The sequence below is a fragment of the Leopardus geoffroyi genome, chromosome C1 (assembly GCF_018350155.1).
Source record: "Leopardus geoffroyi isolate Oge1 chromosome C1, O.geoffroyi_Oge1_pat1.0, whole genome shotgun sequence".
Taxonomy (NCBI): Eukaryota; Metazoa; Chordata; class Mammalia; order Carnivora; family Felidae; genus Leopardus; species Leopardus geoffroyi.
In genome coordinates this window covers 56689008-56712321 of record NC_059328.1, presented here as the reverse complement: position 1 = coordinate 56712321, position 23314 = coordinate 56689008, and the positions used below count along the sequence as shown (strand labels likewise).

Below are 23314 nucleotides of genomic sequence, written 5' to 3'. Positions count from 1 at the left end.
CATCTGGGTGGCTCAGTCGGTTAAGCTTCTGACTCTTGATTTCAGCTCAGGTCGTGAAAGCCCTGTGTAGGGCTCCACACTGACATCTCAGAGCCTGCTTGGGATTTGCTCTCTCCTCCTCTCTGCCCCTCCCCTGCATGCACACGCACTCTCTTTCTCTCAAATAAACATTTTTTTAAAAATCCAGAGAAAAACATAATTTATACAGGAAAATAAAAATAACAGTAGACTTGTAAAAAAGCAATCCCAGAGAACAATTGAATGATACTATTTTAGATTTGCTATTCTGGCTGGGAGCTGTTGGCAGTTCACCAATAAAAGTCTGGGCAGGGACTATTAGTACCTTACCAGCCACCAGTGATAGCCCCCTCATTATGAGCCAGCCATTGGCTGATCTGACTCTAAAACTCAATTTTAGTCATCTTCCTGGAACTAGTCTTAGTTCTATTATAGGTCATGTTCCCCATATTTTGAGACAAATATTTGCATGGAATATTACTGGAAAGTACTCTCGGGAACACTTGTAAGAAAGTGATGGAGTTGGGATTGGGCAAAAGAAAAAGTTGAACTACAGTGCAATTGCAACAGAGGCCTCAGCTGATCCCATGAGGGGCTCTGAAGCTGAGATGGCTCTTCAGAATTGTCCCAAACAGAGAAAGTGTTAGGCCTTTGTACCTTTATGTAAACCAGTCACTGAATATGGGTTGATTCTGAAGAGGAGGTGTAACCTTGAGTGAGACAACTCCCTTCTGCCAAGCATACAGTTCCTAAAGAGGACTGCAGCCAATAGTCCTGGCAGCTGGGGGAATTCATGACATAGCAGTGAATGGAGGTCTGCGTGGAACACCTCATCCTCACCACAGAGGATCCCTAGCATTAAAAAGAACAAAAAGCGGCGAGGGGTTGGTGGGGAGGATTTCTGTTAATATGAGACCAGAGAGAAAGGGGGATGGAGGGAGGAGAGGTTGTGAGAATCAGTTTTCATTTAGTTTTTACTTTAGCATTTACTAATTTTAATTTCTCTTGTTAAAAAGTTATTTCCATTTATTGTAGATGATTTGGAAACAAAAGTTTAAATCACCCATAATCTTACCAACCAGATACAGCCCTATGAAAATCTTGAAGTTCTTTCTCCAGGACTTTATGTCTTTTAATGATTCAAGAGAAAGTAGCTCTTTTTTTGTCTTCTAAAACTTCTATGGCTGGTTAGGATTTAAGATTGGTAATAAATTTCCCAAAACTTCATGCCGAAGCTAAAAATACAATGATCAAGACCTGCCATTCTTGTTCATTATGTACAATGTCTCAGATTTTTACATTTGTGGGCTTTCATCAGCTTTCAGGTTACTTGGAAGTTCTGAAGACTGCATTCTGTCTCATGATTCTCATGATCTGATTTGTCAGGCAGCACCTTATGCTCAAGCAAAGAGTCCAAATTTCTTTCTCTTCCCCAGCTTAATTGATACCCTTGTGTCCCCTCCACTAAGACTCATGCCACCTATTGCTAGGCTAGAAATTATCAAGCACGATACTCATTGTTCATTAAACTGAAAATCAAATTTTAACATCAAACAATAGATTGGAAGGAATCACCCAAATGTTGGTTGAATTTAACTTTTGGAATCATTGTTGGATAATTTCTACAATGACTATCTTTTGTTTTGTTTATTTAAACTATTAGGAAGTTTGATTTTGGTGACTCATGGGCAGCAGGGCCATCTGCAGGTCTCCTCTGATGCAGCTCTGATTAGTCCTGAATTGTCTTCTTAAAAGGGATTCGACTCTACTGAATATTTATGGCTTTATAATGTCAAATACAAAGTGATATGAAGCACAAATTTAAGAACCATAAATTTACAGTTACAAATCCCTGTTAGGGATTTTTTAACCCACTGAGCTAATATCAATTGTCGTATGTATAATTATAGACAAAATAATAAGCATAATGTATCGGACCTTCAATATATATGGAATGAGCATAAATATTGGGATCATGCAGGACTGGGTTCTAATTGTGGCTCCATTACATTAACATTTTTAATCTTTCTGACATGCAGTTTCCATATTTATAAAATGAGAATGATACTTCCTTCTTGACATCTTTGAGAGCCCAAATGAGATAACATGTATAAAGTGCCTGGCATAGAATATGCATACAATGTGTCCCAATGAACAATAGTTCCCTTTCCCTTAAAATTAAAACAAACACGTAAGAAAATCTAAAGACTATTTATTGCCTTTGTACCCAGTCTGTTTAAGAGTTGTAAAATATACCATTACCTTTTGGGGGAAAATGGAGTTTGAAGGAACTGTCTTCTTAGGATACTTACTATCCACTGTGCCCTCTGTTTTCATTTTTATGCCTTTTACAGTTTAAATATATGTAGATAACTGCAAAGAACATTTCCTCAAGATAATTACAAGCAATTGATAAACAGTACATGCTGAATTGGGGGGATATGAAGGCTTATTTTTTAATGTGTATATCCTTGTAACTGTTCTAAATTCTATCATTTTTTTTCAAGTGAAAACAAATAAATATAAATATCTGGGAAAGGAAAATATATGAGATTATCCTTATATAAAAAATAAGTGAGGGGTGTCTGGGTGGCTCAGTCGGCTAAGCATCCCACTTCAGCTCAGGTCATGAACTGTTTGAGTTCGAGCCCCATTGTTGGCTTGTGTTGACAGCTCAGAGCCTGGAGCCTGCTTCAGATTCTGTGTCTCCCTCTCTTGCTGTCCTCCCTCCCTTGCTTGTGCTCTCTCTCTCTCAAAAATAAACATTAAAGGGGCGCCCAGGTGGCTCAGTCGGTTAAGCGTTCAACTTCGGCTCAGGTCGTGATCTCACAGTCTGTGAGTTGAAGCCCCCCCCCACCCCCACCCCCCGTCCGGCTCTGTGCTGACAGCTCAGAGCCTGGATCCTGCTTCGGATCAGATACTGTGTCTCCCTCTCTCTCTCTCTGCATCTCCCCCGCTCACACTCTCTCTATCAAAAAATGAATAAACATTAAAAAAAAATTTTTTTAAACATTAAAAAAATGATAATTCCTTCTCTCCACCCTTCAAGTCTTTGCTTCTACATGGAACAAGACAGAAAAGGAGAAGGCTTAACTGAACAATTCAGATTTGGGATAAACTTTCTAAATTCTTAATATATACTCTCAAGGGAACCCGAATTATGTAGTAGACAATTATTTCTCTTTGCAGACTTTTCTACCAAGAACTCAGAAAAATCTTTGCCTTGGGGGATTTTATCATCTATGTAGAAAGCTGACACAAATACAGTTACCTTGGTAAATACTACACCAAGACAAGATCCTTTGCTTATCCAGCATTTAAGACATGTTGGAAGCATGAATTATGCTATGATGATCCATAAAGTCCAGGCTGAGCTAAAAGAAATATAGTAAAACCTGTGCTATCTGGAAAACACAGGCCAGAATAATTAGTAATTAATCATTTTACTACTGGTTTCCAAAGACTTCCGAATCACATTAATTGGCCTTTGTTAACATCTACTATGTTATTGTGTGTTATTGGCAGTAACAGTCACCAGTCCCTCTCATCTTCACCTGACTGAATCAGACTGTGTCCTTAGTACTTAGCTGAGGCAACCCCTCCTCTATGAAGTGGCTCTCTTGTGTGTGCTCCCAAAAGACCCCATGCCTATGTCCAGTACTGAGCTTACCACAATTTGTTAAAATAATTTGCTTACCTGTCTGTCTCCTTCCATTAAACCATGAGCTTCTAGAGGCTAGGAACTGTCTTGTTCATTATTATCTCCAATACCTATCAGTGCCTAGCACATACTTAGGAGAGATTCAAGAGATGTTAAATGAAATAAATAGCTAGCTGCATGGATCTGTCTTGGGCATGGGGCACCGAAGTCTCTAAATGAGATTTTATAGAATAAATGTTTCTGAAAAGCTCTCTTGTACAGTGTCTATGATTTTCACAGAACCAATCAGTTTTTGATCCTCATTATTCACAACTTCATATTTGTGAACTCGTCTGCTTTAACCCTCAAACTGACACTTGCAGCACCTTCATGGTCATCCCTGGACATACCCAGAGCGGCATAATATTTGAATCACCAACTCGCATGTTTCCAACTAAGGTTGAACAAGGTGACATTCTGCCTTCTTGTTTCAGCTCTCATACTCTAAGTAATCGTCCTTTTTTTGCAGTCTATGTGGTGCTATGTTTTTTTGCATTATTGTGCTTTTGGTCTGTGGCTTCACTGTTTAAAATTAACCCCAAGCATAGAGCTAAAGTGCCATCTAATGTCCCTAGGCATACCAAAACTGGAATGTGTCTTACAGAGAAAATGCATGTGTTAGATAAGCTTCATTCAGGCATGAGTTATAGCACTGTCGGCTATGAGTTAACGTTAATGCATCAACAACATATATTAAATAATATGTCTTTAAACAAACACACACAAAACAAGGTTATGAATTAATGGATTGATGAAAATATGACCAGAATCTCACAGGAACCTAAACTTGTAATTATCCTAGAAGCAAGTTTTCAGTATTTGCTAACTCGGTATCCATGGTGACTTTATAGAACATTATTACAAATAATGAGAATCAGTTATTTGCATTGCCATATGTTTACAAAGCAGTGGAGGTGTCATTACTGATTTTTCCCCTATACATTTCTATATTTCCTGTATTTATTACAAACGTACTAATTTTATTACAAGGATAATATTTTTCGGAATATATATATTGTTGGAGATAGTGTGGTATGATGAGTACAAAACACTGATTTAGCAGTCAGATCTGGGTTTGAGTTACTGTTCTGTCATTCACTAGCCATGTAACTTTGGAAAAGTTATTTAACTTTTCACAGCTGTTTCCCCGTGTGTAAAACAGGGATGATACTATGTACCTTGGGGAGTTATTTTGAGAGTTAGAAACAATATATCTAAAATATCCAGCTCACAATGTAGTACACAACGCACCCTCAATTAAAACACAGCTATTAATATTACTAGCTTTCTGCTGGGACCAAATTGCGGAGGCCCAAGCAAGCCTCAGAGGCTCACAGGACTTAGGTCATTCATGTTTCATCCCAATTGCTAACCCCATTCACAAGCACAAGTTTTATAGATTGGGTGCTTCAGCTTCTCTCCACTTGTGTTCGTTCTGTCAACTATTTTTTTAGTGTCCAAATGTGCAAGAACTTTTCCAGTTCTCTTTTCTGATGTGCTAAATCATGTGATTTAGACCTTTGTGGAACTACAGTGACTTTGACCTCGGCTTATATACCCCATCAAATACCAGGATATGGGAGCTGGGACAATTAACTCTAAAAAGTAGCCTGTTTTAGAAAGAGCTTCTTTTTAATCAAGTCCCATCAGATATTTGCTTAGGTACAGTCCCAGCTGTTTGCCTTTTAAACTGTTTAATATGTGTGGCATGATAGTGCTTGACTTTCCCACAATGACCTCCCAAAGGTGTTCTACGTACTTCTTCTTTCAAAAATTCATATTCTGCTCTCTCTCTACCAAGCCGGGAGATTAAACTACCAGTACATTTATGAGAGTCTAGCCTGAGATGGTCAATAGGATCTGACTGTTGTACAGATTTAGCATACTTCTAAATTGGAAGCTCTATTTCAAAAAGGAATTTTTGAGAATAATTGAATCCGCACCTCAGATAAATTTAATAAGAATGACTTGGACATAATTCATGACAGAATTCATGCTTCTAAAAATAAACTCACAGTGGGAGTTCCACTTGGTCTCCCATACAGGGAGGGGCAGCAGTGTATTTCTGTGTGTCCCCCCCCATCATGATCTCAACTGTGTTGTCCTGTTCCTTAGTATAAGAGCACTTGAGATGTCACTATCTGTGTACCCATGTGTTGTCCAAGAGGCTGACAAAATCCCTCCACGCATGGCTCAGTGTGCCACTGCTGCCATTACCAATACAGCTTTGCTGACCTCACCCTTCAGTGTTTTCCTCTTGTCTCTGCTTTTATGCTGCATTCTGCTTTTCTCCTGCACACTGAAATGGCCTCTCCGTACATCCTCCTTGCTTTTGCTTCAGCTCTGAAGCCATGTTGGAGAGACTATTTACCTTTGGGAAATGATATTCTTTTGCCACCAACCCCCTCACCATGTGTTTCTTCTGTAACACACCCTGGATCTTGGGAACAGGAAACAGTAAGTAGTTTTTTTCATTCCAGAACATCCTGGGCCATAGCTACACAGCAGGGATCAAAGCAGGCACACATCAAAAACACCCCAACCGAGAGGAGCAGCCCTCAAGCTTCAGCGCCTCTGGCTCTTGTTATCATCACTGCCTGTGAGTCATGTGTATCTCATCTCATCTTTCCCCTGTCTGCTGTTCCTTCTCCAGGCTCTGCGAGAAATCTGTTCTTTACCAAAAACTTTCTTAACAATTCAAGATAAAAACTCCTTCAACTTTTCCCATCTTTCTTCCTCATATAATTAGTAATAGATAAATAATTTCATTTCTTAAGCCCTTATTGTGTGCCAGATACCATGCTAAGTGATGAGCCTTAAAAAATGAATGACACACTCCCTACTCTCAAGGAGCTTTTGAGTAATGGAGCAAGACAGCCAACACATAAACAGTTCTAATATAGTATAATACAGTCAGTGGTGGAGGCAGGCAAAGGGGCCTTTGGGAGTAAATAAGAGGGATGCTATTTCTCAGATAAGGCGAAGCCCCTAGCTGAGTGTTTTTCCAGGCAGTGGGTGCTGGGATATTGAGGAGGGGTATGAAGGAAAAGGGCAAATCATAGGGATGAGATACAGATCTGTTCTGTTAGGGAGGAATAATAGAAGCAGAAGTGATGAACTACGTATTTGAGGCAGGGAGTTACTGGAGACACAGCTGGGAAGAAAGAACATAAAAATTTATCTGACTCATATTCAAAAATTTGGGCTTTATCCTATAAAGATGAGCTTTACTAAAATGCATCCTCCTGTGTCTGCTTGAATAACAGGCCCCCAAACAAGTTCATGTCCTCATGCCAAAACCCCCTGATTATCTGATAAAACTTAAAAAAAAAAACAATAACAAAAACCAACCAAACAAAAAAACCATTGCAAATGTGATGAAAATAAAGATCCTGAGATAGAGCGATCATCCCAGATTATCTGGGTAGACCCAATATAATCACAAGGGTCCTTATAGAAGAAAGACAGGAGGAATACGGAAGACAGATGTGAAGAGATGGAAGCAAAAAACAGAAGAGAAAATGCTGCGCAGCTGGCTTCAAAACAGGAAGGGGCCACAAGTCAAAGAATAGAAGCAGCCTCTAGAAGCCGGAAAAGTCAAGGAAATAGATTCTCCCCTAGAGGCTCCAGAAGGAAAGTGACCTTGTCCAGCCAATTTAGACTTCTGACCTCTAGAACCATAAGATAATAAATTTGTGTTGTTTTGGTCACTAAGTGTGTGGTAATAATAGGAAATTAATACAACTCCTGAAGACCAGAAATTTTGGGGTTTTTTTCTTCTGTATCTTAAACAGTACCAGAATACACCACCCCAAAATATGCCTCTTTGGCATGTGGGTTATTTTGAGCTAAAGGCTACTGAGAACCAGAACACCCAGAAAAAGATCTAAAATCAGGGCACACGTTTCCCTTTTGTAAAAGAAATTCACATTTATGGAGGAAATTTCCATTTGTAAAGATGTCCCCCTTTCCTATAACAGGAAAAGGAGAACTCAACAACTCACCAATGGAGAAGGCACTGACAAATCTGGTTAACAAACCTTATTAAACCTTATTACACTGTTGCTTACTATACGTTTTCTGGCCACCTTCCCACAACTTACCTTTCTTCCCAAAAGCCCTCTACCCCTTTATCAACCACCCCCAAAATGTAAAAGCTTACCATGACTATTTATGTAACTCACACTTCTGCAGTTAAGCAATTTCAGCTGGGCTCAGGATAGTTTTTCTGGTCTTGCCTGACCTGGAATGTCCTCAGCTGAGATGAATCATCTTCATTTCATGTGGTCTCTCACCTTCTAAGCAGGCTAGCCTAAGCTTTTTTTCATGGCAGAGTCAAAAGTCCTAAGACACAGAGTGGACTTGGGCAATACCTCTAGAGGATTAGGCCTGGAACTGGCACAGCATCTCTTCTACCACATTCCATTGGTCTAAGGAAGTCACAGACCAGCCCAGTTTCGAGGAGTGGGAAAACAGGTTCCATCTCTTGATAGAAAGAGTTATAAAGACAGATTGCAGAGGGCATGAATAAGGGCCACCATTTGTCATCAATCTTCCACATGACCCAATGATTCTTTTCTATCTTACCTCAGCATCATAACTACTCTCCTTCTGAAGTGACAGAAATAATAATAACTGACATTTATTGAGCACTTGTTGCCAGGCAGTATTCTAAGTACTTTGCATTAATAATTTATTTTATTCTCAGAAGAACTCTTTGAGGTAGGTATAATTATTACTGGCATATTAAAAAAGGAAACAAAGGCACAAGGAGGTAAAATAATTTAAGAGATCCTCTCCACCAGGAAAAAAAAAAGATCTCAAAGGAGCCATGTGATGCTGCTGAGAATTAAGACAGAATTGAACAGCTCTCCAAATCATCTGAAGGCATGAACACTTTTCCATAGACTCCGGTCACAACAAAAGGCATTCCTTTTCCACAAGATTCAGACGCTAAAGCACTCAAGAGAGTGAAGCTGTCCCACCATTGTTAAAGAGAGAGTTGTACATTTACAGTCTCAGGCAATGATTTTTAAAAGGCAAAGTTTTAAATCATCTTTAACGGGAAGAATTCCTCTGTGTAAGTTTTCTTCACCATCCCTACAGAATCCGTTTTGTTTTAATTCCAGCAATCTGAATCAAGTGACAATGATGCCGGACACTGGGAACATCAGGAATCATAGGAACTTACAATTTGACATAGCAAAGTAAACTGGAATTAATGAGACAATACTAGAAGAAGAACCAACGAGGTAGTTCCAGAGAATTGAGTCTTTCCTTAGAGCCAAAAATGACCCTGACTGGCCTCAACTTTGAAGCATGCTCTAACCAATAAGAACAAGGTCCCTTGCCTCTCTGTCTGATCTACCTCTGATCTTGCCTTTTAAGCTTTTCCTACCCTGATAACAGGCATCTAAGTTCTATTGTGCCTGCCTTGCTTTAGCCAGCCTGCATGCCCTATTGTAGTGTTTCTCCATCTTGTCTTAACTACCAACTTAGATCTAATGAGCCTGAATCTTCAGAGAGAGAATCTGTATTTCTAAAAAGTATCCCAGGTGATTCTTATGACAATGTAGATTTGGTAAACGCTGCTTTATCTCTCATGTAGCATGATTTTAACTAACATGACTGTTTGAATCTAGAAAGATCACAGCTTAATTCTTATTGGCTTGACAGACTCCTACAAGCTGGGTTCATGAAAATTGGTTTCCATGGTGGGAAGTAAATTTTGCCAGGGAACTCAGTCTGGATATTCATATTGGGTATAGCCCAATTGAGAGACAAGACCTAGAGCCCCACCCCTGATAATCAAAAGTGAAATAGAAAAGTGCTCTCTGGGGGCACCTGGGTGGCTCAGTCAGTTAGGTGTCTGACTTCGGCTCATGTCATGATCTCACTGCTCGTGGGTTCGAGCCCTGCGTTGGGCTCTGTGCTGACAGCTCAGAGCCTAGGGCTTACTTCAGATTCTGTGTCTCCCCCTCTCTCTGCCCCTCCCATGTTTGTGCTCTGTCTCTGTCTCTCAATAATGAATAAATGTTAGAAAAAAAGAAAAAGAAAAAGAAAAGTGCTCTCTGGCATCCATATGGGCCACACATGGGCTGTCAGAAGTAAATGTTCTCTGGTGGAGAGAGATTAAAATTGACAAATATGAAAATATGCTTTGACATACCCCAAATCTAGTTGCTATACTCCACACCAAGGCCATTTTAATTCTTTTTTTTCATTCTATTTTTTTTCAATATATGAAATTTATTGTCAAATTGGTTTCCATACAACACCCAGTGCTCATCCCAAAAGATGCCCTCTTCAATACCCATCACCCACCCTCCCCTCCCTCCCACCCCCCATCAACCCTCAGTTTGTTCTCAGTTTTTAAGAGTCTCTTATGCTTTGGCTCTCTCCCACTCTAACCTCTTTTTTTTTTTTTTCCTTCCCCTCGCCCATGGGTTCCTGTTAAGTTTCTCAGGATCCACATAAGAGTGAATACATATGGTATCTGTCTTTCTCTGTATGGCTTATTTCACTTAGCATCACACTCTCCAGTTCCATCCACGTTGCTACAAAGGGCCATATTTCATTCTTTCTCATTGCCACGTAGTACTCCATTGAAGGCCATTTCAATTCTAAGTTGAGAGTAAAAGCAATGAGACTTTTACTAATAAGTTAGATACACTTTTCAAACTTTAATATCCTAACATGTAAATGGGAGGTTTGTACTAGATAATCTCTAAGCTCCTTTGTACTAATCTTGGATTCTGCGTTGGTCTAGTCAAAGAAAATATAACTAGTCATTGGTATGACTGAAATGTTTATTGAATTGCTGGTAGTTTTACTATATTAATCTGACTGTTAATTCAATAAAGACCAACAAATCTATTTATTTCTGTAAACCCAGCTAATGTTTCCAACTTAATCCAAGTTTGGACATCGGGCAGGGAGGAAGAAGGAACTCCTTGTCACTTCCTTTTCTCTTCGCCTCTTACATTCCCAGAAGCTCTGAAAGAATCCAGTGGTCCAATGACTGATTAAATAGTTTTCCTCCATTCCATAGTAGAGAAATTCATTTAATGCCCTTCATAGAAGAGATGGCACCACTGTCTCTTCTACCCTATTTCAAATGTGAACTTTATACTGATTCTTTCAAATCTATGTTCTACTAGTTAGAAGCTTCACAGCCATAACAATCTAAAATAGATCTTCTCAATGTAACAATTAAAATGTAATTTCAGTGCAATTGGAGCCTTTCTAAATCAGTTGTTAAAAGAAATTCCTAATTAATGAATATAAATAATCACACATTACCCACTCAGAAATGTGTCCTCATACAAAAATATATAAAAAAGCAATTTAGCTCAACAGTAGATGATTCAAACAAAAAAATCTATAGTGTCCACTCAGAAGCGTGAACACTAAAAATGAAAGTGATTTTTAAGATGTAGTTTCTTCGAATAATTGCCTCAACTGTATACGACCAGGCAGTTATGATGAACTTAGCTAAAGAAAGATCATGAGAGATTTATAGTGGGAAAAAAAAAAGCTAGCAAATCGGACTGAATGTGAATTTCTGCATTTATGATTGATGCCAGAAAAAGTCATTGTAGCAGTTTCACGGAATATCTCACAGCTCGAATGCACATTTTTGTGCCATTATCAGCAGTTGCAAACTAATCCTCAAAGCTTGCATGGTAAAAACAAAATGAAACAACAACAAAAAACAAAACAAAACAAAGTTTGCATGGTAAGCTATTAGAATCTAATTTAATTTCCGCCCCCCCCTTGACCTTTTTTTTCTTTTTTTAAATTTTTTTAACGTTTATTTATTTTTGAGACAGAGAGAGACAGAGCATGAATGGGGGAGGGTCAGAGAGAGAGGGAGACACAGAATCTGAAACAGGCTCCAGGCTCTGAGCAGTCAGCGCAGAGCCCGACGCGGGGCTCGAACTCACAGACCGTGAGATCATGACCTGAGCCGAAGTCGGACGCTTAACCGACTGAGCCACCCAGGCGCCCCTGACCGTTTTTTTTTATATGTAACATAAGCAGAGTTTGGAAATAAGTCAATTTGACAAGTCTGACTTGAGCATCTTTAATGAATTCTTTTCTGATATTTCACTTCTTCATAATTATATTTGATGTCCTATCAAATATCTGGCCAGATGTTGAATTATAAAATATCATTAAAGCCCCATAACTTATGCAGAACTTTACCATGTTTTCTTTTATGTGTGGCTTCTCTCCTTCTCTTCCCCTGTGTGCCCTTGTACTATTCTGACCTTCTGAGAAGCAACTTAATTCTGGCAGAGGTTTTCAATGTGACACCTCATTTTACAAACTTGATTGGAATTCAGGGTATTGAATCATGGCTTGAATAGTTTGAGCTAAGCTACAGCATTATATTTCACAAATATCCTAAAAAACAATCTTCCTGCCCATTTTCTACAGTGGCCCAAGGCCATTTGATTATAAAATATATGCTTTATTGGATATACATTTTTTTAAAAAATGGGTATTCTCTTCATAAACCATAATAATAGCATCCTCATCAAATATAGATGTCACCTTGCTAAATGGGTTTACCTTTTCCTTTTTTTGAGTTATGCTCCCGGAGTCATTTTGAGATAGTGAATTAACCTATAGAAGGATGAAGTGTTGTTCATTCACCTCTTCATTTTTAGGCATTGTTATTTTTAAAAAAAAATTTTTTTAATGTTTATTTTCTATAGAACACAAGGTGAGAAAGAGAAGAGAGAGATACAGCATCTGAAGTATGCTCCAGTCTCTGAGCTGTCAGCACAGAGACAGACACAGGGCTAGAACCCACAGACCATGAGATCATGACCTGAGCTGAGTCGGTCGTCCAACAGACTGAGCCGCCCAGGCACCCCTTCTAGGCATTGTTCTTGGTCCTAGAGACCCATACGTGGATCCTGCTGCCAAGGCCATGATCCACAATTAACTGCTGCCTTTTAAAAATTTTATCTATCAATTTATTCTCCATATTGGAAGAATATAGAGCTGCCTTTGCCATATCATGAAGTAAGTACTGGATATTGCTCAAGTGGACATATAATTAGTTTCTCACTTGTTTGAGTTTAGGAAGTACTGCTGTTTATTTGTTTAAATTTGAAGGCAATAAAAAGCTTGATGTTGTCACAGAGATTAGTATTAAAACTTTAAAAAAACAGGGGCGCCTGGGTGGCGCAGTCGTTAAGTGACCGACTTCAGCCAGGTCACGATCTCGCGGTCCGTGAGTTCGAGCCCCACGTCGGGCTCTGGGCTGATGGCTCAGAGCCTGGAGCCTGCTTCCGATTCTGTGTCTCCCTCTCTCTCTGCCCCTTCCCCATTCATGCTGTGTCTCTCTCTGTCTCAAAAATAAATAAACGTTAAAAAAAAAAAAAAAAACTTTAAAAAAACATATACTGAGGGGCCCCTGGGTAGCTCAGTTGGTTAAGAATCTGAATCTTGATCTCAGCTCAGGGTTTGATCTCAGGGTCGTGACTTCAAGCCCCACACTGGGCTCCACACTGGGTGTGAAGCTGACTCACAAAAAAAAAAAAAAAAAAAAAAACATACTGAGCACATAACCCTATTATTATTACACACCAACCTCATTTGGGCTTGAGAATAAATGTGTTGGCTATTTTGACTGTTAGGTGTCAGACCTAACCTGACCTTTTGGTTAAAAGTAACCAAAAGACCCATTTATCCAAAATAACTTCCTTGACAGTCAACCCTAATACTGAAAATTTATACCATTCATTCATCTAATCATCCATTCATTTGTTCACTCACTTATACCGGCTGTGTTCTGCATTGTGCTAGACAATGGGGATAAAAGACTAAATAAAAACACCCTAATCTTGATGTAGAGAAGCTGACAGATTGGTTGGGGAAGCAAATAAATTGCCAATTATAATACAATACAGGTGTTACAATGGGGAAATACAAAGCTGTGAGGTAATGCATGTCATATGTTGTATATTCTTGGGGTTATATTGTCTATCCTAATTAAATAAAACATCTCAATGAGTGAAAAAAATAATAAATTAGGCAAACACTTGTGCTCATGCAAACTCTAATGAAGTCTGATGAAGAAAGGGACTTTGGGGCACCGGGTTGGCTCAGTCGGAAGAGCACACAACTCTTGATCTTGGAGTTTGAGCTCCATATCGGGTGTAGATTAAAAAACTTTAGAATAGGGAGTTTCTCTTTTGATTCACTACCATATACATAGTGTACACACTATTTGTAAGTCTTAACAGTCTTTTTAAAATTTCTTGCCTCCTGCATTATCCAGCCTGCATTAGCATATTATGCCTAATGCCTTTAGTCCTAAAATACTATAATCTCACTTTCCCACTTCCAAAGATATGTAACACACACCCCCCAAGTTGTTCTATATGAAGTTTAAGCAGGTCTCTGAAATTTATGTCAAAAATTTTATCAATTGGTGAACTTCAGCTCCCAACCAAAATTAAGCTCTTAAAGACTAGATTTATCCTCTTGCCTGAAATATTAAAAATTAAAACAACAGTGTCTGAGATACTCAACATCATACGATAAAAAATGATGATCACTAAACAAGGTAAGTCATCAAAATGTACCAGCTTAGTGCTATGAAATGTTTCTGGGCTGTGATGCCCAGAAAATGAACCTAGATAGAACCTAGAAGATTCTAGTTGCGGAGATGAAGCTGAGAATCTGAGGAGAATGCAGTGACTTAAAATTCACAAGAAGGAGTCCCACAGAGGGGAAAACCTACAGAGAGAATTCTGAAGCTCTGTGTAATTTCCCCCTTAAGTATTCTGCTGAAATATTTATCAGTGCTTTTATGTAACCAAATTACCCAAGGCTAAGAGGAATCTGTCTGGATTAGAGGAAATTATAGTCACCTGCATTGAACTGAGAGTAGGACCTATCTATTACTACCATCCAGACTAGAATCTCATGATTCATGGAGAATTTAGTACAACACACAGAAAAATTCTGCCTTAGTATTCGGACAGTACTGGAAAATTGGCCTTACGCTGAGCATTTCAATCCCACTTGAGAAATCTTAATAACAAAACTCAAAAGGACCTGTTTCCAAAAACAATGAGTCCCAGAACAAAGCACAAAAATGTTTAAAGAAATATAAATAAACCTACCAACCAATGAAGTAAAAATGTAAATGCCTGGTATCCAATAAAAATTACCAGGCATGCAAAGAAGCAGAAAAATATAACCCATAATTAAGACAAAAATCAGTCAATTGACACTGACACATATGTTATAGTTACCAGACAGGTATATTAAAATATTCAAAAATTTAAGTAGAGATACAGGAAATATTAAAAAAAAAACCCAAATAGAAATTCTAAAGATGAAAACTACAACGTCTGATATGAAAATACACTAGATGGTATTAACAACAACAGAATTGATTAATCCAAAAGAAGGCAGAAAAAAGGGGAGGGACAAAGAATAGAAGAAATGAACAGAAAACAGTAAGATGGTAGGCTCAAATTTAACCATATCAATAGTCACATTAAATATGAATGGTCTATATATCCCAACTAAAAGACACACATTATCAGATTGATAAAAAAAGACCAAACTATATTCAGCCAACAAGAAATTCAGTTTTAAACACAAACACACACATATATATATGTTTAAAGAGATGGGTCTTTGGAGCACCTGATTGACTCAGTCAGTTTAGAGTCTGACTCTTGATTTCAGCTCAAGTCATGATCTCATGGTTTATGGGATCAAGCCCTGCGTTGGGCTCTGCACTGACAGCACAGAGCCTGCCTGGGATTCTCTCTCTCTCTCTCTCTCTCTGCCATACCCTGCTTGCACACACTGTCTCTCAAAATAAATAAACGTGAAACAAAATTAATAAAAAAATTAAATTAAAAAAGATGGTTCTTTGAGATCAATAACACTGATAAACCCCTAGCCAGATTTATCAGTGAAAAAAAATGAAAAAGGTATAGTTACCAATATCAGGAATGAGAAATGCAACATAACTACAGATTCCACAGATATTAAAAAAATAATATGGAATTATTATAGACAACATTATACCAATATATTCACTAGCTTAGGTGAAATGGATAAATTCTTTGAAAGACACAAACTAACAAATCTTATGAAATAGATATCTTAAATGAAATAGATAATCTAGAGTCCCGTCTCTACTAAAGAAATAGAATTTGTCATTAAAACCCTGTCAAAAAACAAAAGTTTCAGTCTTAAACGGCTTCACTGATGAAGTCCATCAAACACTGAAGGGAGAAATAATAGTCATCTGTACAGAGTCTTCCAGACAAGTTAAGAGCTGATAACAATTTCCAACTCATTCTTTAAAGCCATCATAAACTAACCAAAAACATTACAAGAAACAATACACTATAGACTAATATCCTACATGAACATAGATGTAAAAGTCTTAAACAGAATCTAAAAGTTGATTAAAATGATAATATATGTTTCTGGTTTATCCCAGAAATGCAAAGTTGGTTTAATATTCTAAGAAAATAAATATAATTCACCATATTAACCAACTAATAAATAATATTTATATGATAATCTTAATGAAAACAACAACAACAAAAAGCATTTGCCATAATCTAATATCCATTCCTGATTCAAAACCCTCAGTATAGGGGCGCCTGGGTGGCGCAGTCGGTTAAGCGTCCGACTTCAGCCAGGTCACGATCTCGCGGTCCATGAGTTCGAGCCCCGCGTCGGGCTCTGGGCTGATGGCTCAGAGCCTGGAGCCTGTTTCCGATTTTGTGTCTCCCTCTCTCTCTGCCCCTCCCCCGTTCATGCTCTGTCTCTCTCTGTCCCAAAAATAAATAAACGTTGAAAAAAAAAAAACCCTCAGTATGTAGAAAATTTCCTCAACCTGATAAAGGACATCTATGAAAAAAGCTGTAGCTGACATCACACTTTATGGTGATAGACTCAGTATTTTCTACTTAAGATCAGGAATTAGACAAGGATGTCCTCTTTTACCACTTCTATTTAACACTGTCCTGGAGGTTCTAGTCAGTAAAATAAGGTGAGAAAAGAAAGAAAAACCATCTAGATTAGAATAGAAAAAGTAAAACTGTCTTTATTTACAGCAACATGATCTTCTATTAGAAAATATGATGGAAATCTACTTAAAAAACTGCCAGAATAAATGAGTTTAGGAAGAATGCAGGATACAACATCAATTTACAAAAATATATTTCCATAAGCTAGCATCTAACAAGCAGAAATTCAAATTTAAATAACTACGATTTACATTGGAATAAAATATTTAATAACTACTTACTAAGTGCTGGGCTTTACCACACAGTGACAAATAAACAAGGGCACTGTCTCAAGAAACTCTCTAAGTAGGGAAACAAGAACAAAAACAGATAATATACTCCAATAAGTAAAGGAATAAAGATATATGTGGACATTCAGTCAATTGTTATTAACAAATTTCTTTTATTAGTAAACCTATTTTCCCATTGTCTGAGAATGACCCATAATTAATCTAAAATTTCATAAACTGGATTAGCACAACCAGGATTCCTAATGCTATTAGAATAGTTCTTTTTCTGATATTCATGTGCCTAAAGTTAAGAGGATAAGTTATTCCTAATCCACATTTGAGGTTCTTTTGTCTAATCAGTTCTCTGGTCCAGAGAGGGTGAAAAAAGTCTGTTCTGAAAGATTTCAGCTGCGCATTCTTCTTTGCATTTGTACCAACTTGCAGAACCAGAGAACTTAAAAGTGTACTAAGGCCTTAAATAGCCGAGGCACCATTAATCCACTAGGGCTGGCCCAGAATCCTCTTTTGTGCTTTGTGTGTCTGTGTGAAGCAAGAGCTAATTAATTAAAATAAGACTGTAATCAACATTTTAAGTAAAATATTTTAAATTCTTCAGAGAAAACAAACCCAAATTCCACTCATTTTATAAACACAATTCTAAGATTATTCTCGTGCTCAATTCACTAAGGCAGTTATTTTAGTGACCTATATTAACTCGGTTGAACAAACAAATTTTATTGAGTTCTTATACTGATGCCCTGAACATAATGATGCATAGGCTCTACCTTTTTAAGGATATGTCAAAACATATCACACCCAAGCCAGAGACCACAAAGTAAACTATTACTCACATAGCCATGTGCAAAGCAAGGGGATTTCCTGAGGGGCAAGACCCACCAATAAGAGAGCACTCTGGGGGTGCTTGGGTGGCTCAGTCAGTTGAGCGTCTGACTTCAGCTCAGGTCATGATCTCAGAGCTCGTGAGTTCGAGCCCCACATTGGGCTCTGTACTGACAGCTCGGAGCCCGGAGCCTACTTTGGATTCTGTGCCTCCCTCTCTCTCTGCCCCTAACCCACTTGCATTCTGTCTCTGTCTCTCTTAAAAATAAATAAGTATTAAAAAAAATTTTTTTAATGAAATAAAATTAAATTTAAAAAAAAGAGAGAGAGCACTCTGGTATCTACTAGAGAAGACAGAAGATAGAGTGTACATAGTCAGGGGACTATATATATATCTATCTCCTTCCCCATGACATTTTTCAATGATGCCAGGGCAGACTAATTTTGGCAGTGGTGGGGAGATAAGAGGGGCAGGATATTTGCCTTGCGTGATTTATGGAGGTGCAGCAGAAGTGAGTGCAGAGATTTTGCTAGTCTATTGGTTTTCACCTTGGGGGAGCAGCTGGGGTGGCTGCCAGTTTCCATCCTGACAGGTGTTGAATGGTTTAGCCAAATGTCATTGTGCTGGGTGATTTAATTCTATCACTCAGCAATCATCAAGAAGCTCACAAACTAAAGTGGAAGATAGACATGCTAACAATAAAACAATGTAACGTGATACATATAAAAATGGACTTACATAAACGTTTCCAAAAAAAGTATTAAAGAGAGCATTCTGTCTGAGGCATCACAGGAAGGTGATGCTCTATCAGGGTGGTGATAGAAACTAGGCATATATCAGATGGACAAGGGAAGGATGAGAAGAAAAAGAAAACTTTTTCCAAGAAAAGTTAGCTAGACTCTATGAACAAAGGGAAGCATAAAATGGTACACAATTGATGAGAAGCAATGAGCAGCTTGGTACTGCTGGAGCACAAATGAAAGAGAATGGCAGATGAGGACACAAAGACACAAATGACATAGGCAGGGATCAGGGTATGGGGGATCCTATAGTCATGCTAAAGTGCTTAGACTTTATCTAGTAAGTAATGCAGACCTCTTGAAAGCCTCTAAGAATAGAAGGGACATGGTCTAATTTTCCTTTAAGAAGAATCACTCTGACAGTATTATTGGGGAATGGTTGAAGACGCAGATTAGGGACAAGTTAACTGGGAGGCTTCCAGGAGCATCTGTCTACAAGGAGTACTAAAATCTTATTAAGCACATAATAAAATCGAGAAGATAATATTTATCAGAACTTAAGTGTGGGGTTAGAAATAGTACTTATAAGAATACAGACTGGAATCAGTCTGGAATCAGACTGCTTTGGTTTGAATCCCACCTCCACTGAACAAGTTCCTTCAGGCTAAGGAGGATCCAAGGTGCTATAGGAGGGAAGAAGAGTGGACAAGTCTTACGGAGAAGATGAATATCTTGCAGAATCTAAAATTTCATCAGGAACTCTTGCTACATCCATTTCCACTCAACTATTCCTCCCCTAGTCTTAAAGAACAGTATGACATTCAGTTGCTAAAAATCGTACTTAGTTCTTCATGCATCTGGCTACAAAATGGCCCTAATTCTTCATCTCTCCCTGTATCCATGACCTTGCTGTGTGACACTGTAGTTCTCACTAAAGGCAGAGGCTATTTTCATACCCCTTGAGGTATGGGCTGGTCCCAGGACTTGTTTTGGCTAACAGAAAATTGTGGAGGTGGTTATCAGTTCTGAGCCTAGCCCTTAAGCGACTTTTTGTATTTCTACTTGCTCACTTTCATTTCTGCCACAGGCAGAATGTGCCCAGGTTATCCTGCTGGACAAATGTGCATGGTAAAGCCAGTTTACCCCACTCATCCCAGCTGAGACCTAGAGATTAACCAACAGCCAGGCAAATCCAATCATGACAGCAAGTCCAGCCAATATCAGCAAATCTACCTAGCTAGCCACTCCAGGCACTTACTGTTGTAGGGCACTCAGGTTTGATGATTAATTTTTATGCTACAAGAGATAAATGATAGTCCCCGTGACTGCATTTTCTTACATTCCAGGCATATCAGTTACATCACACAAAGCCCTAAACTCCTACCTACCAAACAGATCTCAAATCCATCTGCATTGCTCTACTCTAGACTAAAAATCGTTACCAGCTCACCTGAACTACTACTATTGCTTTCTCTGCTTCCACTCTAGATGCTTATAATCTGTTCTTCAAATATCCGGGAGACTGATGTAAATCAGATCACCTCAGTCATTACCCTGTTCAAAACGCTTTAATTTCTTCTTACTGCTCTAAGAATACAATCTAATTCAAGTTCCTCACCATGGCCTCTAAGCCCAGCATAGTCTGCCACATGGCTGGGATTATCCTCTCAAAAATGGTTTCTTCAAAGAAATGTGAAATCAGTTCCTATTAAGAAATCTCTGGGGCGCCTGGGTGGCACATTCGGTTAAGCGTCCAACTTCAGCCAGGTCACGATCTCGCGGTCCATGAGTTCGAGCCCCGCGTCAGGCTCTGGGCTGATGGCTCAGAGCCTGGAGCCTGTTTCCGATTCTGTGTCTCCCTCTCTCTCTGCCCCTCCCCCGTTCATGCTCTGTCTCTCTCTGTCCCAAAAATAAATAAACGTTGAAAAAAAAAAGAAAGAAATCTCTGCATGTAGAGGTGCCTGGGTGGCTCAGTCGGTTAAGCTTCTGACTTCGGCTCAGGTCATGATCTCACGGCTCGTGAGTTTGAGCCCTGCATCGGCTCTGTGCTGACACCTCGGAGCCTGGAGCCTGCTTCGGAATCTGTGTCTCATTCTCTCTCTGCCCCTCCCCCACTTGTGCTCTGTCACTCTGTCTCTCAAAAATAACTAAATGTAAAGAAAGCTCTGCATGAAGAAAGGAATATTATTTTGGTAAATGTACCAAAATATATCAAAATGAAATAGTTTGTTTGGCAGACACAGAAACTGAAGATCTGATTTTTCTAAACAACAAAAAATTAAGGTGGAGAATAAGAGGAGAGGAAGAAAGAAAAAGGAACAACACATTGGTGATCCAGTGTATAACACCGAAACAACAGAAGGGTACGGTCGGATGAAAAAGAGATCCACATTTGGGGCTTTAGAAGCCAAGAGGTCAAAACAATGCTTTGGGAAGGATAGAGCCTAGCTGTTTTCTGACTTCACCCAAGAGAGAATATGGAGAAATGGGTTATTTCTGAGGTAAAAGGTATTAGCTGGAAGATTAGACATGAACTCCCACTCCCTAAGCATGAGCATTGCTGAATATCACTTAATATTTGTACAGAGTACCTTGAGCTAAAAAATGCTTTTGCATACTTCCTTTGTTTTATACCTGAAGAACTCCGGGTTCCGTGAGGTTCAGTGCACAGTAATTAGTTTTCATTTTGACTTTAATAAAGCATGCTAACTTGATGACTCACATGATCCATGAGTCTATAAGTCTTCCAGGAATGAACTTTGACTTATATTTTTTTAAATGACCCTCAAGCCACTGATTTCTAGGATTGAAACAAGTTGAGAAATAAAGGCTACCAAAGATGCAAAACTAAATTCAAAAATCACCAAAATTAATTCCTGTTCTTAAACAACATGGCTATGGTCCCAGAATACCAAAGTCAACACAGGAATACCTATGAAAGGCATTTGGTACTGTCATGGGCACTCATCAGATTGGTGTTCATCTCCCAGAAAATGCTCTTCAATAGAAAATGCAGTTTGTCAGTGCTTCGTCACTCAGCTGGTATAGGTTTTCTAGCATCTGGCTGCCACAAAGCCTTCTACTTTGGCCCCTTGCAATAGGAGGTGAAAATGAAGAAAAGCAGCTGGGTTATAGCATTCCTGGAATTTCTCCTCAGTGGAATGACAGTGGATAATGGACAGGTATCACAACATGGCCCATAACTCTACTCAAGAAGAGACACTTCTGAGCCAACAGAAGTGGTGCAAGAGATAGAAATTCCTTTTAACATTGCTTCCTACACTGCCTACTCTCGCTCTGCTCCCTTTACCAGATATTCTTTTTATCTTCTCTGTGCCCATACCCTGTGTGTCACTTAGATTCCAACTCACTCTACTTCCCTATGAAGTCTTCCAACTATTACAGCCCCCAGTGATCTCTTTCTTTAATAAATATATAAAAATCAGAATTCATTCTCTCTGCATTGCTAAAACATCTCTCTCTCTAACACACACACACACACACACACACACACAGTATGTACTTCAAGTATTTGTACCATATTTCAATCCAGAAATCTATCCTTATCCTTTTTTCTACCTTTTATTTCTCCAATGCATTTACCCATCATAAAATTTGATCAGTCCATCTCTGGAATATCTCTTGAATCTGATCATTCATCTCCAACCCCAACACATCCCCCTACATCAGTTACCTTTACTTGTTTGGTCTGTAATTTATCTTGCCCAAATCTCCCTTTCCAATATATAGAATGTAAGTAAAGTAGTCTTAGTAATGCAAATCAGATTGTGTCATCTTCTGAATAACACATTTTGGTGATTCCTTGTGTTCTCAAGATATGGGTCTCAATTTCTTTACATAGTTTACAAAACTCTACATAATCTGGCCTATGCTTATCTCTAATCTAGTTTCATCTTTCACCATTTCCCCAAATCACACTCACTTCTAGACTTTTGTAAATGCTACCAGCCACACCTGAACACTCTTCTCCCTGCCCTTTGACTGGCTAACTTTTACATATTCTTCTTATCTCAGCTTAGAGACTTCCTCAAAAATCCTCTGGGACCTCCATATACCAATATAGATATTCATCCGATGTGATACCACAGTATCCTATATTATCAACATTTTACAGAGACAGAGCTCTTAGTTCTAAACAATGAAACCGACTTCAGTTAATCAAACAGCACACAAATATTTTAAATATTAGGTAGCTAATAGAATCCCTGAGATGGCTAAAGGATGGGGCTTGGATAATACCAGGCCAGTGATAATGCACCAGGCCCCACTGTCGAATGGCTCCATGGAGGCACTATGACTGCCTTGGATGAGCAGAGACACAGCTGGTGCTGGGCACTGGGTACTACCATGAGTACCCCTGCCCCTTCCTCTGATTGGTGGAGCCCAGGTCACAAGTCTGTGCCCTCACTGCAAGGAAAGCTGGAAAAATAAGCTCTTGCCTTCTGTCTTGGGATGCCCAGGTTAATCATTTTGTTTAAGAGCTCTGGGGTGAATAGCCATAACTACTTCTTAATTTCAAAATGGATAATGAGTTTCTCAAAAAATGTTAAAGTTATCAGTTTGTATAGTATATATTTTGTCCATTTCCAGTAGGCAGTACCGTGTCTGTTCTGGCAAACTGAGGCTTATGGAAATGTGAAGGAAATAAGGCCATCTACTCTCTGAGGTCTCCCCACATACCAATGAACAGGAAGGTGAGG

At 38.8% G+C, this 23314-nt stretch overlaps 1 long non-coding RNA gene across 4 annotated transcripts in view; it reads right to left on the bottom strand.

The window, feature by feature from the left end:
* LOC123598048 overlaps positions 1–18016 on the bottom strand; it is a 29111-nt gene extending 11095 nt beyond the window's left edge. For 2 of the 4 annotated variants that reach the window (XR_006712366.1, XR_006712367.1), the window contains exons 1-2: positions 17864–18016; positions 17025–17084 (exon numbers count right to left, since the gene is read on the bottom strand). This is a non-coding gene — a long non-coding RNA (uncharacterized LOC123598048). The remainder of the gene's footprint in view (positions 1–17024; positions 17085–17863) is intronic. The other 2 variants (XR_006712365.1, XR_006712364.1) reach the window with 1 other exon arrangement.
* Between the last annotated feature and the right edge of the window lie 5298 nt (positions 18017–23314).